General features: G+C 38.6%; 1 protein-coding gene across 38 annotated transcripts in view; it reads left to right on the forward strand.

Moving 5' to 3' along the window:
* The window catches only part of LOC139121513 (semaphorin-1A-like), a 97,215-nt gene that overhangs the window by 49,981 nt on the left and 31,155 nt on the right, over nucleotides 1-16,079 (forward strand). For 34 of the 38 annotated variants that reach the window (XR_011549299.1, XR_011549300.1, XR_011549301.1 and 31 more), the window contains one exon: nucleotides 5,393-5,555. The gene's annotated coding sequence lies outside the window, so the exon portion shown is untranslated. Of the gene's footprint in view, nucleotides 1-5,104; nucleotides 5,236-5,392; nucleotides 5,556-16,079 lie in introns of those variants that run through there. The other 4 variants (XM_070686438.1, XM_070686464.1, XM_070686447.1 and 1 more) reach the window with 3 other exon arrangements.

Below are 16,079 nucleotides of genomic sequence, written 5' to 3' on the forward strand. Positions count from 1 at the left end.
ACCAGAGAATAGGAAAGAGTTGCCATTCTATTTTGAGTTCTGAAGCTTGTGTTGCTGTTGCGGCTCTTTTTAAGAGTCGTACGTATGGACAGTGACATTCAAAGAGGAGTGTCAGTGCCAGTCAAAGGTCACTAGAAAGGTCACAATAGAGGCGGTGTCCATGGCTTGAAATCCCGACCCATCCCTAAAATTTTTATGGAACATTTTCTGTCTGCGAATCATGATTTTGTTTGGAAGGAGGACATCAGATCATCATCATTGCTTTCAGTGGATGAAAAGCGGTATTAAGAACCAGCCTTGAATATGACCGATTGCAGATTTTCCCCCACCATGCAGAATATCAGTTCTCATCCTTAGGTCATAGGTCACTCTACTTAAAAAAACAACTTCCTGTCATGTATTACAATAGGCCTAACCCTGAAAAAAGTGTAACCTAAAAACTTCATACAGAGTATGATTGTGCTGTGCTATCCTTGCAGTGCACAAGGTGAAACTAAAAGGCTCGTAAATTTTTTGCTAGCAGTGGTTTCTTTTCATCTTTTGGGATTGAATTGACACTAATGGCTTCAGTTGTACGTGCGATTTCATTCATACCTTTTATGGTGATGGTCTGTTTGTGATTATCCCAGTACAAGCATTTGCACTTAGGTTAGTGTTTGCAAGGGCTAGAGTGTGGTACGCTTTTTAGGGTGTAATTTTGGTAATAGGTGAAGTTCTTCCTTCCTATTGGTTTGGCTGACTGAAAATGACGTTTAAATTGGTCTCACTTCACTAGTCGCCTTAACAGATCTGTGACATTTCAAATCATTGATGCCAAGAACTGCCACCGACCAGTGTGATTTACTAAAAGTTTCTTGTTTCAGAACGGACAGATGTTCTAAATTTCCTTTGGAAGTCCAACTTCAAATCGATGATGCATAATGCATCTATCGGTGATAACGTCCAGGATGTATATCAAGATCATCTCTCAGTTTGTCCTGCCTCTCTACAAACGTATCCACTCTTATTACGTATGCATTAGAAACTGGATCAGTAAAATTGTCAAAGAAGACACGCAGGAAATTATGAAATAATACTCATAAAAAAGAGATATTGGAAATTGGAAATAGCATATGCATTAAAAGCCAACGGCTACATTGAGGCAGGAGGTAATTTTGTTGAAATATTGATACATATCAAGCCTGTTTGCATCAAGTTTCAGAGTGGATGATTTCTTAGGTGGAGTGATTGATGATCAAATGTGTCGATGTACCTTGCGATGTATGCAAGTTGCTGTCGATAACATATGGATAACACCTTATCGGACAGTGTCTTCTTTTAAAATCTTTCAGTGGCACACAGCAGTGGAATACCATATGATAGATTACTGTTTGTTTGTCTACTCTACATATATCTCATGGGAGTTTGTTAGACGTGTAGCTGGGAGACTGTATGTACTCTTTCACACAAGTTAGTTGGTGTGTGTTTGTAAGAGTGTGTTTATTGTGTTATTTTGACCCATCTCTGGACAGGATGCTTTCTTCAAGTACTTTGTCAGTTGGAACTTGTTTGTGAAATTTGTCTGTCCATACCTGCACACATTGCTGAGTTGCACAGTGATTGGGCGATATGCACCTGTCATCAGCTATCTTCATATGTCCGTAGGAAGTGCACATGAAAAAGATACGGCCATCTCTTCAGATGTGTCTTGGGTTTTTGCCAACAGTGAAATGGCATGTCATAGAAGTGATGTTTAACGCACTGGGCTGAAAAGAGCAGTTTATGTTGTTGCTGTGTTTTGTTTGAAGAAAGGTGACGTCTTGCCACAAGACCTGTGGTAATTTCGCAAATATTTTAATGGAAAGCAGAGATGGATAACACAAAAAGTGAGCATTGAATAAGAATTTTGAAACGAAAACTTTTGTGTGACATATTTTCTTTCCTTAATGGTCAAGACTAAGCTGGCCATGCAAAAGTATTTGTAACCCCAAAAGACCATATCTATGACATTGTGTCAGTGTGGTTTAAATTTAAAATCCAATAAATTTACTGCTTGCCTCGTAATTTGGATGACCCAATTCTGTGTCCTTGTACTGCTAGGTTACAATGTCATTTTATAACTTTCACTGCATTTTATGAAAAGACTGATTAGTTTATGATCATCATAAAAAATTTTTAACTTACGTGAGTTTCAAATAATTACGTGAGTTTCAAATAATTCTTCCATGCATATATATGTTTTTATGAAAACAAATTATCTTAGATTCATCGTATTTTACCATTTTTTGTACTCTTTTCACCAGCGCCAATACAGTTTTGTCACTGTTTGCAAGACAAAACCATCACTATTAGTCGTAATTTCTTGTTTTTGTCAAATTATGTCTTATATCACCATCATCACAACCATAATCATTATCATCATATTGATTGTCATCATCATCATCATCATCATAATCATCATGATCATAATTGTCATTGTCATCATCACTTTCATCATCATCACCATATCTTATCATTATTATCACTTTGCATAGTCATCAACATCATTTATCATCACAGTTTAACCGGTTCCACTTTCACGATTTTGCAAAAAAGAGAAATGGTTGCCCTTAAACATTCACTTGAAGAGATCAACCCTGGTACAATTTTACCTGTACTTAATTTTACAGCAGTTTCATACACAGCATATTGCTGGACCTAAAAATGAGGGACCGTGTGCTGTTGTTAGATACGGAATGCTAGGATATAAAATGTTATCATTGAAAACACAATGATCATATGTTTACTTGTGTATAACTTGATTCATTTTATTTACTGCGGGAATGAAGACTTCACGCAATTGCATCATGAGAACATGCCATATGTCTACATCTGGATACTTATTTATCCTGGAAGTCTTGAGGACTAGAAATACGTGATACGTGTCACATGCATGTTTGTAAATGGCGCTGCTTGTTAGCAAGAGTTCAGTACTGACAGCGTTTTATTGGACGTCAATCTCAAAAGAAACTCTTTTAGTTTGAACGTCCATCTTTGCTCCGGTCTTGGCAAGACACCAGTGCCGGTATCTGATGGAAATTCCTGTGGCAGGATGCTGGGTCATGACCCCCTGATGTATATGACAAACGAGCTTCTGTATTGCTAGGTACTTTTAATCCATCATGAACTTTCTGTGACCCTAGCAAATTTAAAGCAAGACCGCTACAAAGACAGTGCTTTTAAGTGTAAACTTTGCATCTGTAGGGGTTGTTGGTGTTCTGGCATGTTGTCATAGCAACTGTGTGTGTGTTTTCTTTCCTCCAGTTTTGATAATAACTTTGAAGCACCCCTGTGGTGCTATGTTAGTTTTGCATTTGATTTCTTGCTTTGTGCCTGTGGACAGTCAACCTGTAGCGTGCAGTCACCCAATCCACTCTCTGTATCTTGGTGTTTTTCAGTCAATTCCGATCTAACAGGTTACCCTGCCCATGGCCAGGTCAGCAGAAGAATAATAAACTTCTCCCCAGGAGGGACGCAGACCTTTCAATACCTCGTTGCACCGACTTGACCTCACCTTAGTATTCAGAGTAGAGAGACCCCTAGTGTTGCTTCTGAGAAATAAAAAAACCCTCATATCATGTTGTGTCATTGGTTTATCATTTATTCTGCAATAATACAAACACTGAAACAGATTTCCTTCTGAGCAACTCAGGTATTTGATGCCACAACAATGACGCTCAACAATCACGAATTGTGTTGTATCCCACCATGAGTGCCCACTGACGTCGTGCACATTGGAACAATGATATGGAACCGAAACCTACGGAATTATATTTTGTAGTGCAATGAAAATCCCAATAGTTAACAATGCAAAATGTGTTCCAGCCTCTTTCATAATGAAACTTGAACATTATGGTGTTGGCACTTGTTGACACCCACCACCTACCACCTCCCACCTACTAGCTGATACATGACAAAGGCTACATACACGTATGTTGTTCCTAAATGCTGCCAGTATGTATATCAACGGTATTGCAGCTGTGAGTTACAAGACAATGTACAGAGTTGTTTCTTTATCAGTACATTTTGTAAAACTTTTTAATTTATAATAATAGTTTAATAATTTTTGACGAGGCCTTGAAAATTCACCGTGAAATTTCAAGGTTCATTTTTGCTGTACAAATTTTACCGAAGTTGTACCTATGTGTTACAGTGATGTTTAAATATGAAGATAGTTTTCTTTACTCAGCATGATACTACTGCTCTGGCTGAAATAGATATTAAGTTGATAATAAAGAGCAAAAGGTATTATACATTTACATGTAGATGAGCATCACTTTTATTTGGCACATAGAAACAAAAGCAAAGTTGAACCCAGGGTAAATTATTAATACCCCTTGCTCTTAGTGGGTCTTAGCTGTGACTTTTCATTGTTTTTTTCATGATTTCTTCCTCGCTGTAAAATGTGGTTTCTTGTTCTACTTCCTAAATCATGTTGCAATTGTGGGTATTTATTGTTGAATGTCATTGTTGACAAGTGAATTCTAGTCTAAACTAGAAGTCATTTGTTGAAAATCATAACATTGCATATGTGGTACACAGTGTGATCTGATGGCACGGCTGACATATATGCTATTGAGAAGAATGAGAAAACATGGTCATTTCCTAGATCAATAAGAATAATGAAAATGTTACCAAAAGTGCAGCCATTGTCCCTTACAAAACCGTCATGCCAGTATACGATAGAACTGCTCATAATGACTGTTTAAGGAGTAATATCTTTATGGTGTTACACTGTTTATATCCCGTACTGGCAATTTTGATTATGAGAGATATTGAGCTGTTGGCCCCTAGATGGATGATAAGACAGCCAGGGGTCATAGCATCGTTACTTTTTCAGCCTAGGTGAAGGAAGAATACCATTTGTGTTAATTGGTACAAACACCACCTACATTGTACTGCGTAAGATGGAGTTCTCGGTACTTGTGACTTCATAACTCTCAGAACTTCAAGGAACACGTAATCAAACACTGGATTTCTGTCTGTCAGGTCACGATGCCCTCGAAACTCGTGCTGTGAGGTGATCCAGTGTAGATTTCACTATTTGTTGAAACACCACATTCCCCTCTCAAAAGTCTTTCAGTATCAAGCCTGCGTCAATGTTGTCAGCTGTGTTTGTCTTTGCCTGTTGCGTAAAAAGAAGAGCCAGCCAGCTTGCTGAAATTTTGTCATATTTGAAAATTTCAGTAATTGAAAGGATTTACTTTTGGAACGGAGGTAATCTCAGGTTTTGTACCGAGTATGCAAATTTAACTTTCCCCTGTAAGGTGTGAAACTTTACTCATATTTTCTTTTTATCACAGGAAGCATGCACTATTGTTAAAATGTGTTTTATTCCAGCCTGTTGTGACCTGAAACTATTATTTCATTTCAGGTTTTAAATCCGTGCAGTTTGCATATATTCGACAAAGAGAGTGCTGCCTCCACACAGCAGTCAGAAGAGTCTCTCTGATTAAATTTATGGTGTGAAGATCTTTTGAAGATTTTATCATTTTCCTCAACATTTATGTAGTTACTCACAGAATACTTTAGATAAGGTGAGTAGTCCCGATGCAGATTTTTCATCTTTTGATTCAAAAGTGAGAAAAATAGAGTGAAAGAGTTTGGAAGATAATGAGGGATGAGTGGAAAAGGTTGGCAAAGAAGGGATGAATTTGATTTGAGGAGACAGGAATGGTATAAGTCACTGGATGAAGTGATGTGTTGTGACAGCTGCATTTGATTTGGAGAAGTCAAACATTTTCTCTAAGGGTCTGTGTGTACCATGTTGAGTGAAATTTCCTCAGAAATTGCCTTGAAATCATTGTTTGTTGTACAGATACATGCCGGCACCAGACATCCAAGGTCTGAGCAGTTGTCTGAATGCTTTCATTCAAAAAAAAAATGACCAGGCTGGCAGACTAATCAGAAGCCGTGGTAATTTTGGAGAGATTTGTGTTTGATGACAGCAGTTTGGGGTGATTTTTGTGGGGAAATTTTCATAACACGTACATGTAAGATACCTGTGTTTCTGGATGAGTGGAGATGTTATAATGGTTTGCAAAAAAAAACCTTGTGAAATGTGTGTTTCAAAGTTGATATGAATTCCTTTGTTTGTTTGTCGAAGGAGAGAGAGAGAGAGAGAGAGAGAGAGAGAGAGAGAGAGAGGGAGGATTTACAGGAGACTTATGCAAGTTTTGACTTCGATTGCTTGGAGGACTCAGAGAATGTTGCACATTCGGGCCAATAATGGATGGCATGACGAAAACAAGTCGCGCATTCGACACGACACCAGGATAACGGTATACAGAAGTACAGGATTTCAGTAAATTCAGCTGTCTGACTGAAGCAAGACACCTGGTTGCTGATAATATCTCTGCGGTTTTTGGTCAGGGGAGCGTGCTTTGAACATACTGCAGTCACCTTTGGAGGGGGGGGGATGGTGGGGGGCTTTGTCCCTGAGTGGCATATTTATTTCAGGTGCGTCTTTTGGTAGTGCTTGAAAAGTGAGAAATTGGACAGTGAAATGATCTGTGTCCTTCAGGTTGGCAACACTTAACTTGGATCAAAGCAGGCCTGCCAGTGAGGGAAAGTGTCTCAGTTCCATCAGCAAAGGACAAATTGTGTATACATCCTTTTTCCCATCGACCACTCTTAACATTTCTGATCTCCCGCAATGCACCAAGAGCTCAGTGAAGTCATTAATGAATGGATTTTAGTGCAGTTTTAATATTTTCTCACCTCCTTTAAAGTGTCTTGAGTCCAATTATATATTTAGCCTCAATTCTTAACATTCTGCTGCATGATAAAAATAATGGTGCTGCGTTTAAAAAATACTTTTGCCGCAGTGTGACTCGTAAGATTGTTTGGTTTCATTTACAAAGTAGAGAAACAGGAATGCTTTAAAAAGAAGGAACTGTTGAAACAACAAATACATATTACATGAACAACTGAAGGTGAAATGGTTGGCGAAGATCAAGTTTTCTTTGGTCTGACAGAGTCTTCAATACGTGCTGTGACTTGTATAGCAGTGTATTTGGTAGGGGTCGCTGAGGCAGAATGAAGCAAATTTGTGCTTCCAAGCTGCTTCCTTTATTCAACTCTGTTAGTTTAATTCCTGCTTCAGGCAAGGCTGTTGTTGACAATCAGTGCCACCATTGAAAGAGCAATACCAGTCAATTGATAGTATTAAGTTTGAAGTTCTAGCTTTTGGCAAATCCACCGGCTCTTGCTCAGCTATGAGATACATTACATTATCAAGGGTCGTACACAGTTTAACCGTACGTGCGATTGCCCCTTCAAGTGTTGACCTTCGGTGAAATCCGCATTAATTTTATGATTTTGAATTATATGTTGACCTTGGTTTGTGCACAAAAAGGGGTTATGTGCTGATGCTGTATGTACTGTTTGAAAAAGTGACAACATCAGAAAATGTCTGTCCTTGAATGTGCCTGTGAACCCCTAGGTGAAGTACAATTTACAGAAACCCTTATGTGAGGAAACAAACCAACGGGAAATAAACCAAAAAATACTTATTCTGTTGCGAAAAGATTGTGTAGCCTGTTGCTGTCACATCTATCCCAGTGTTTCTAGAATTTTGACAACAGGTCATGGACCCAATGCCATCCAATATTTGTTATACAAACAGAGGGAATTGTTTTTCTCAAATTTCTGATCTGAATCGCCTGTTCTGTCTGCGTGACAGGTAGGTTACCTTGCATGTGTGTTTAATTCAGAAGTGTTGAGTTGAATGAAGGTCGTTCCTCTTTACTTATGTAACACGATCACTTCAAAACACCCAGCAACTGTTAGCTCTTCCTGCCATTCACCAGAAATATAAGAAATCTCCAGGAAAATAGTGTCAAATGAGAGTATAGGAATATCATGATGTGTTTAGTATAACGTGTGAGGATTTGCACGTTTTGACCACTTCAATCAACGTTGCATGATGCAATAGGTCTCTCAGGTTAATGTATTTTACTGACCCTTTGACCCATTTTCCTGCCCGCCTGTGGTTTGACTGCGTCATGGTAATTCAAATTTAAAGGAACTTCAGTTTTTTTATTCAACGTCATCAAAAAAGCCTGCGCAGCAGTATCACTGTGTAAAATTGTACTTCCCTATCATGAACTTGATTTGAAATATAGGAGAAAGCATGTCAACTTTTTAATTGTGTTTTTCTCTAAAAATATATACATCTGAGGCTGAGGTTTTGAAATTCATAAACCTTTATGTTTCAGGGCATTAGTAATTAATTCACCATACATATATTCAGTTTTGTGAATCATGGAAATTGCTTCACACTGGCACGGGTTGGCAGGTAGGCAGACACCAGTGTGATTGAGTGTATTAGAGATACTTGAAAATAGTAATTTCATTGCTGTACTGAATTGAAAACATAGCACTTATGCACTGATGTGCCAATATTGTCTGTAAGATGCCAAAGATTTGTTAGAAAGTGCCGGCATGAGCTAAGGCACAAGTTTTTGCTATCCTTATAAGGCCAACTAACTACCTTGCAAATCATGGCCTCAGGATGCCAAGGGAAACTTTAAATTAGACTTTCTGTAATATCAGAAGAGAAAGACAAAGTTAGTCAATAACGTTTGATTTTCTTCTTGAGTGAGCAGTGAAGGCTGTTGTGGGTTTTTTAAGACCATCGCAGAGGAATATTACTTCCGGCTAATTTAGGGTGGCCTGGTTTCGGTAATGGCACTGGTTGTGGAAAAGAGCATGAAGATATTGATGGAAGCTTCTGGGATACAGTTACAGAAAAAAAGTTTAGTTTTGTGCTGTATGCACTTGTCTATCTGTGAATTCATATTTATGTTGTTTGATAAGTATATAAATGTTTGCATATTATGTTTATATCTTAAATTATATGAAATGGCAGGAATGAAAGAAGGCTATATGTAGCTTTGCAATTCAGGGCAAACTTGCCTTGGGAAAGTTCACTACATAAAAGTCCACTGCATATTGAGATGCGGCCCTTTCATTCATGGCCTTTCGTGATGGCACAGACTATGTATCCACGTGGCTTTAAAACCAAAGATATGAAAAATTGTCCACATTCTACGATAAATATTTTTACCAATTTTGATTGTTTGATTTCAAATTGATCCCAATGTATTCTAAACTTTCATACATGTAAAAGAATGAAATTATTGCACGCCCAGCCAATGCCAGGCAGACTCCACACTGCCATGTCATCAAAACACGAAGATTGATCAAGGATTTGAAATATGATTCTTATCAGGAAATTGGTATTTGATGAACCAACACTGGTGCCTGCATAATTGAACGGCTGGCGAAACTTGCATGTAGAGGGGCATGACCAACATGTTTGTCTGAGCTAAAAATTTTGGCAGGTACACTGATCGTAACAGGGTGTTCCAAGCCGGTTTATGTACCTTATCCATGCTCAAGTCTTGCTTGATGTACAACTTCCTGTGTCATGGGGTGCATGCGAATGCTTGGATAGGTGGCGAAGAATTTGCTGCGACATTGTAGGTATTTTTCTGTGGTTCCTGTCCCGTGACTTAAAGTTTGTTTCAGGCTGTGTGTATTCACATCAAATGATGCAGAACTCATGGACACTGATCAATATAGTGAGTCGGTGACCTGTTGCAATGTGGCTTTGTAACACCCAGAGTGCTTGTTTTGGCTGGTGCAACGACTTGCTTTTCCAAGATTGGATTTTTGGCGTTTGTCAAGAGGCACAAAAATAGCCTGGTGAATGTGTGTATTCAAAGCTTGAGAGGTTGCGCCATTCAAGCATATTTTGTCAGTTATTTGAATCCTTTTGAATAAGTAAAGGTCTCGATCACAAAATTATGCCAGTTTCTCTACGTCTGCAAAGGAGATCTTTTCAGAAGCAAAGTGATCGTTTTTGCAAATGGTGTCACTGCTGTGGAAGATGCGTTGTGTTGTGTTTCTTTTTTCGATAATTGAAATTTGCTTCAGTCATGTTACATCATGCTCCTTCAATTAGCGAATGCAAATGGTAAAATTTGATTTAACCTGTTTGGACAAATACTGTGGTTTTTCACCTGCAGTCAATCAGTTGCAAATGCCAGGGCACACTGTTATCTTTCAGACACTTCAAATCGATTTGAGGGCTGGATGGACGCTTGTTCTGTAAACAACAGATAGAACAGCCCCTCCAGTCAATGCAGAGCACCCTATTTGCATTCCCTGAGATCAAATATTGAGTCATGGTGTTTTCTGTGACACTTAGCATGAACTTTTTCCTGCTGTGTTTGTTCACTGCACTACGACAGGTTGTGTTTTATAAACTTTCAGAAATTATATCAGGTTTGGTGAGTGATAGCCAAGATCATTTACTTTCTGAATCCATATTGCTTATTTGGCCCTATTTGCTTTTCTGCATTGAAAAATTAGGTTTCTGATTTTTCTCTGTCTACCTGTCCAGCCAGAGTATACTCCAAGATTTTCTTGTCGTGTCAGTCAAACATTTTGTGTTTTTATAGTCAAATACTGTCAGTCAACACCATATTGAGTCCACTGTTTGATACTTTGGTGACAATGTGCTTCAGCTGTAAATGTGTTAAACAAACGGCAAGTGGAAAGCCCGTGGTGATGCAGGTGATGGCACCTTCCATGGCTTCATTGATTAATTCACAGGGAGTCAACCATTCGAAAATTTTGAGAGGATGAGAAAAGGAGAAAAAATCCTGCAGAGAAATATTTCATTCCGGTCTTGCTGCTCCGGGGAAGATAAAATTTCATGAGACAGTTGGCCCGAAAACGCGTAGAAGTCTCGAAAGCAGAATATGTGCAATGCAAAACCTGAAAAAAATATTCAATTTTGGAACATGAAAACCAAACTTTGCATGTCGGCATTCTAACCACCCCTCCCAAGATCAAATGGTCAATCCCTTCAAACAACAGGTTGCACACACGCAAACTTCTGTTTGCTCATAAGATTTGATGGTGGTCAGAGTGACATTCAAAATTTCACCATTTCTAGGGACCTCAGACACATTGCAGAAATATGGGTATTCTGTTATGGGTATGTCTGCACTTTGTAAAAGCAAGATAGAATACTTCAACCGCAACAGTGAAAGGTCAGGGAAACTTGATCTATAAGGAGTCTTTCACCCTGGGGGGAGATGGCTTCAGCAACTCATTCAGCTGGTCCGTGGATTTGGTTCCCAATCTCAAAGTTCCATTAATAGCTGGAGATTTGTAAGCGAAGGCTCAATACCCCTAGACTTTTACTCCAGGGTTGTGGAAAATGCTTAGGGCAAGCTATTACAGCTCTACTTCTGTGAGAACGAGAGGATAACAGATATAATGTCATGAGGAACTCATGGAGCGAACCTAACTGAGCATGCTCCATTTTCATAGTCACCTATGGGGCCTTTTTCTTGTGTTTACAAGCAAAGAAACTTGTGAACGTACCTATTATTACTGAGGACCATTATGTTATACCTGGTTGAACTCGTTAATCCCCTTTTGCACCAAGTTTAAATATAGGGGTTTGTCCTTGACCTTGACATGACACACATGAACTCTGATGCACAGTCCAGCGGACAGTGAGCCAGCCACCACAGCGACACGTTTGCCAATCGTTTTAAAGGTATATGCAGCTACACTCGGTGTCCAACCATGTATTCAATTTCAAAATCACCAATAATGCATATATTAAATACTTTGACGCACTTTTATTGTTTTTGCCATAATAAATCAATGCAGTGGCCACATTTACTGTTTCTTTAATGCCTGTTGTCCTTCTCTGGCACACCATAAATCTGTTTTTGGAAGACAACAGAAACGACCAAGTGCCCATAAAAAGGCCTACCTGTCTATTGGCTGAGATATGTTTACAATTGGTGTTGTTGGCAATGATTTATGGAGGCTCCACTATTATTGTCTGTACTGAAAACTTACAACCCCTAGGGTAGAGCTATCTTATTGATTCACTAGGTTTACATCAATTGAAGAGATTGAGGTACACAAAGAAATAAATATGTCATTATCACTTGCCAGCAGACCGAAAGCCTTGCTATCCTTCAGTGAATTGCAGTTTCCCACCCTAGGCCCTGTTTTACCTCCAATGGGTCACTGGTTTGACTGCATATATTTCAAAAGTCTGGTTCAGCCCAAGTGGGTAAAAAATAGAGGGGAACGCATCAGCATCTTCCTGTGGCGTTTATCATGACACAAAACCATCTGATGCTGGTTGCTGTCTCTCACATGTCGTGCGTGATGTTGATTGGTGTCCAGTGGGACATGGATGAAGACACATATTTTGTTTCATAGAGATCAAAAGGGATACAGCAGATAATACTCTGAAATCAATGTACCACTGTGTTGTTTCAGTTTTTGTTTTAGTTCTTTTCTCTGTGTTGAATGTCATCATTATTCATCATAAAAACCCTGACAATCTGGCTTGCTGCCAGGTCTGTTACGCTTATCAACAGAAACCATGTATATTTTTCAATTTTTGTGATTGAAGTTTACATTTTTCTTGATTATTTTGATGCCACAAAGCATGATGTGAATGGAAAGATTATGGATCAAATCGAGATCTCTGCCAAACATTTCGAGGCAACAGACAACGCCAATGTTCCGTTGCTATGATTTCTTCCTCTGGGTGTGGTCATGCTTCGGTGAGCCAGCAAGTGGTTTTTAGTTCCACAACAATAACAAAAAACAGTTACCTGGTTTTTACAACGCTTCTGAGAAAGAAGGAAAGATTTCCACAACAAAGAACAATTTGATGGTTTTCATGTAGATAGTGATCACTGGCTCTTGTACAAACACAAAAAACAAGTGTAAATTGTTCTCATAGAAACATGTGTGCCTTTAAAACTTGAGCCGTCGCAACTAGTTTTCCAAGTGTCAAAAGATTGCATGGGTGACCAAATCAGTGAAGGATTAGAGGATTTGAGTGCCATGGAACCACTATCAGGGAAAATCAGGCAGTTCTGCAGACTAAATGAAGTTTGGTTGGCGTACACTCATCTTCATTACACAGTACCGTTAGCATTCATGAGTCTGGTGAACTAGTGGATATACGGTATCCATAGCAAATGCTTCACTGGTCAAGGCTGAAACATTTTGTGGCCCTTGACCGGGGACTGTAGGGTTTTCTGCTTTTAAATGTTATTTCCAGATAATCTGTTTCATTTCAATCACTTTCACAAGGTTGACAGGTATCTGAATATAGCAAGAAAATGGTCTGCAGGTCTATTCTGTGGTACTTGTCTGAAACCAGGTAGTTGCGCTTCTTTGAGCGAGTATAAAAATTCAATTCTTGAATTACCTGTAGCTAAGCTGTAGCATAGCAGCACTATAGCTGTATGACTTACACCACATTAGGAACTCAGTATATTGGATCAATTATGCCGAGGAAGAAGCAAAGAAGTGGAACGAATCAAAATTTCTACATGCATGTAAGTGCATCCATTTCAAGGACTTTTGTGGACTTGTATGGTTGCCATTATGGAGTAGTTATAAATACAAACGAAGCCATACAGAAACCATTTGGATGATTACAGTAGATCATGAGCCAAGTGTGAAGGAAGTTGGCCCAGTGTATTTCTTAGCATTTCTCAGTCATGCCATATCACAGCGGAAACAGTGTGTATTGTACTAAAGATAGAACATAAGTATAAACTATCCGGTCATTCACAATGCCCTGGAGCACAGGATTTTAACCCTTTGAATGCTGTAATTTTTCCCACCAAAATTTTAGTGCAACATTTTACCAATTTTTATGAATTTTTCTGTTATTTATTTGATAATTTTGGACCGAATGGCATCACATTTCATCGGCCATAGATTTTTATCAAAATTGTTGCCAAATTCTGGAAAAAAAGTGACTGGGGTATATTTATAAAGGGAACAAAAATTGACTTTGGAGCTCACAGGGTTAAAGTCTTTGCACTGCTGTGATCCCAGAGGATGAGCTGAAGATTCACCCATTGATTTTGCTCATATCTATTGCTTTGTCTGGCATGCTATATATGTCACTTCACATTTGACCTGTGGTGTGCAGACATCCAGGGTATGCTCATTGATTTGTTTTGTGCTTTGATCCAATGTGGTTAGCGGTTTGCCATTTTTGTTCTCAAGCTTTCCATAGTCCTTTGGTCATAACATGGTAAGCGTACTATGCATACTAAAATCATACCCACCAATATGTGCTTAACTGAATAATGCGACATGAGTTAACCAATACTTATAAATGACAATGAGCTTTCCGTTATTTCACCCCATTTTCTCTTTCAAAGTTCCAAAACTTTTATTCAAGACAATAGGGCTGCACCATTGTTTGAAGGTGGCAGGGTCCAGGAGGAGGGCTGTGTGTGCTCTTTATTCACTCCAGAATTTTACTTATAAAAATGAAGTACTGTGGGTAGACCATCTGCAACCTCGGTTGTCCTTGTAACAACCTTCAACTAAGCTTTATGCAAAAAACTGTGAAATGAGATTGTCAGTAACTTGTCACTGTGGTCCTGAATCTAGTTTCAACAACCAGCGGTTGTGACCCAATTTTGTAAAGTATTGTATCTTAAATATAACGTGATCTACTATGAAAGTAAAGAGTACTTAATTTGAAGGAGTGCTAACTGGCGTGTTGCCATACACTGAAGATGTGAAAGAAAAAAACACACTTGTTATGTTGAAACCTTCCTCAACAACAACAGCTGAAGTGGAATCAGACTGTCCGCCCATTTCAAAATTTGAAAAACTCAACAACAAAAACAGTGAAAAAACCCTGACACAACAACCATACACAAATAGGTACAACAGTATCAGTAAGACAAGCTATGAATGCAAGTTTGTGGAGTTGGAAACTCTTCTGCATAGGCATTTACAGCAATCATTAGTTGATCTCCACAGTAAACTCAATATATCTTTCCAGTGTTAGCACCACTTTGTCAACTTATAAATATAGTAGTGTTTGCTATTAAAAATATCATAAAAAAGACGGAGGTTTTACAAGGAATTCCTCGCATGGAGTGAAGTGTCTTGAAAAGACCTATTGTTAACGTCCTATCCAACCAGATAATGTTTATAATGACATTCTTGTTGTACCAGTCAAATTGGTATTTATTTCAATATGTTTGCACGATTGCAAGCAAGGAAATGGGCAGAAAAATAAAAAATAAAGGAACAATGAATTACTCAGGTGTCCCAAACGTGATTCCATTATATATCTGTATTGTTACACAACACTTCTTGGGAGCAAATATTACCATACACCAGAGCAAGATCTGAGCAAAGATTTCTCTAACCCAATGAGTTGTCTTGTCATTGTTATTAATCTTGAGTAATTGGTTTTGATTTGTGTATTGGTTCATCAAGTTGTTGATGTTCTTTAATATAACATCGTGACATGATTGCAAAGTTTGGACACCAAGATATTTCTATTGATTAGTCAAGATGAGTGGTATCCTAGCAACCATCAGATGGCTAGACTTCCTTCGAGATGTATGGCATGTCATTCACAACAGTTCTTTGAGAAATAAACTCTATGAAAGGTGCATATTTTACGAAATGCAGTGTTTTCATTTTTTCTGCTCCTAAGAAGTAATGAGGATTTGCTTTGAGTGAAACAAATTTCACAGGAGTGCTCTTTTGATTGTGGACTTTAGACCAATGCAGCTCCTTGTTTATCTGAGTAGTGTTTGCTGAGCATATGCTGTTTACAGACTGCGTTTATGTTCTTTCAGTGGTAGAAAAATTGGTCAATGTTTGGTTCCTCTATGAATGCTCATGCAAAGCAACAGCTAATCAGTGCCCAGACTTCTACCAATTCCCTGCAGACTATCACCCTATGCCATGCAGAGCTTAAATACACCCTGGTTTGTTGCTATCTTCACAAGTCATTGCAGCCTAGCCAACTGTTGAAACAAGAGACCATTCTTATTAAAGATCTCTTTCACGGCATGGAGTCTTTTCTGGACATATGCCAACAAACTTGCTGTTCCTACAATCACACACAATTCTTCTACAGCAAGCCTGGCTAGCACACTTGATAGGCTGTTTACTATTTCATCCCCCAAAATATGATATACATATGCTGTTGTAGAGTCTTGACTGGTTTG

The sequence above is a fragment of the Ptychodera flava genome, chromosome 21 (genome assembly GCF_041260155.1).
Source record: "Ptychodera flava strain L36383 chromosome 21, AS_Pfla_20210202, whole genome shotgun sequence".
NCBI classification, from domain to species: Eukaryota; Metazoa; Hemichordata; class Enteropneusta; family Ptychoderidae; genus Ptychodera; species Ptychodera flava.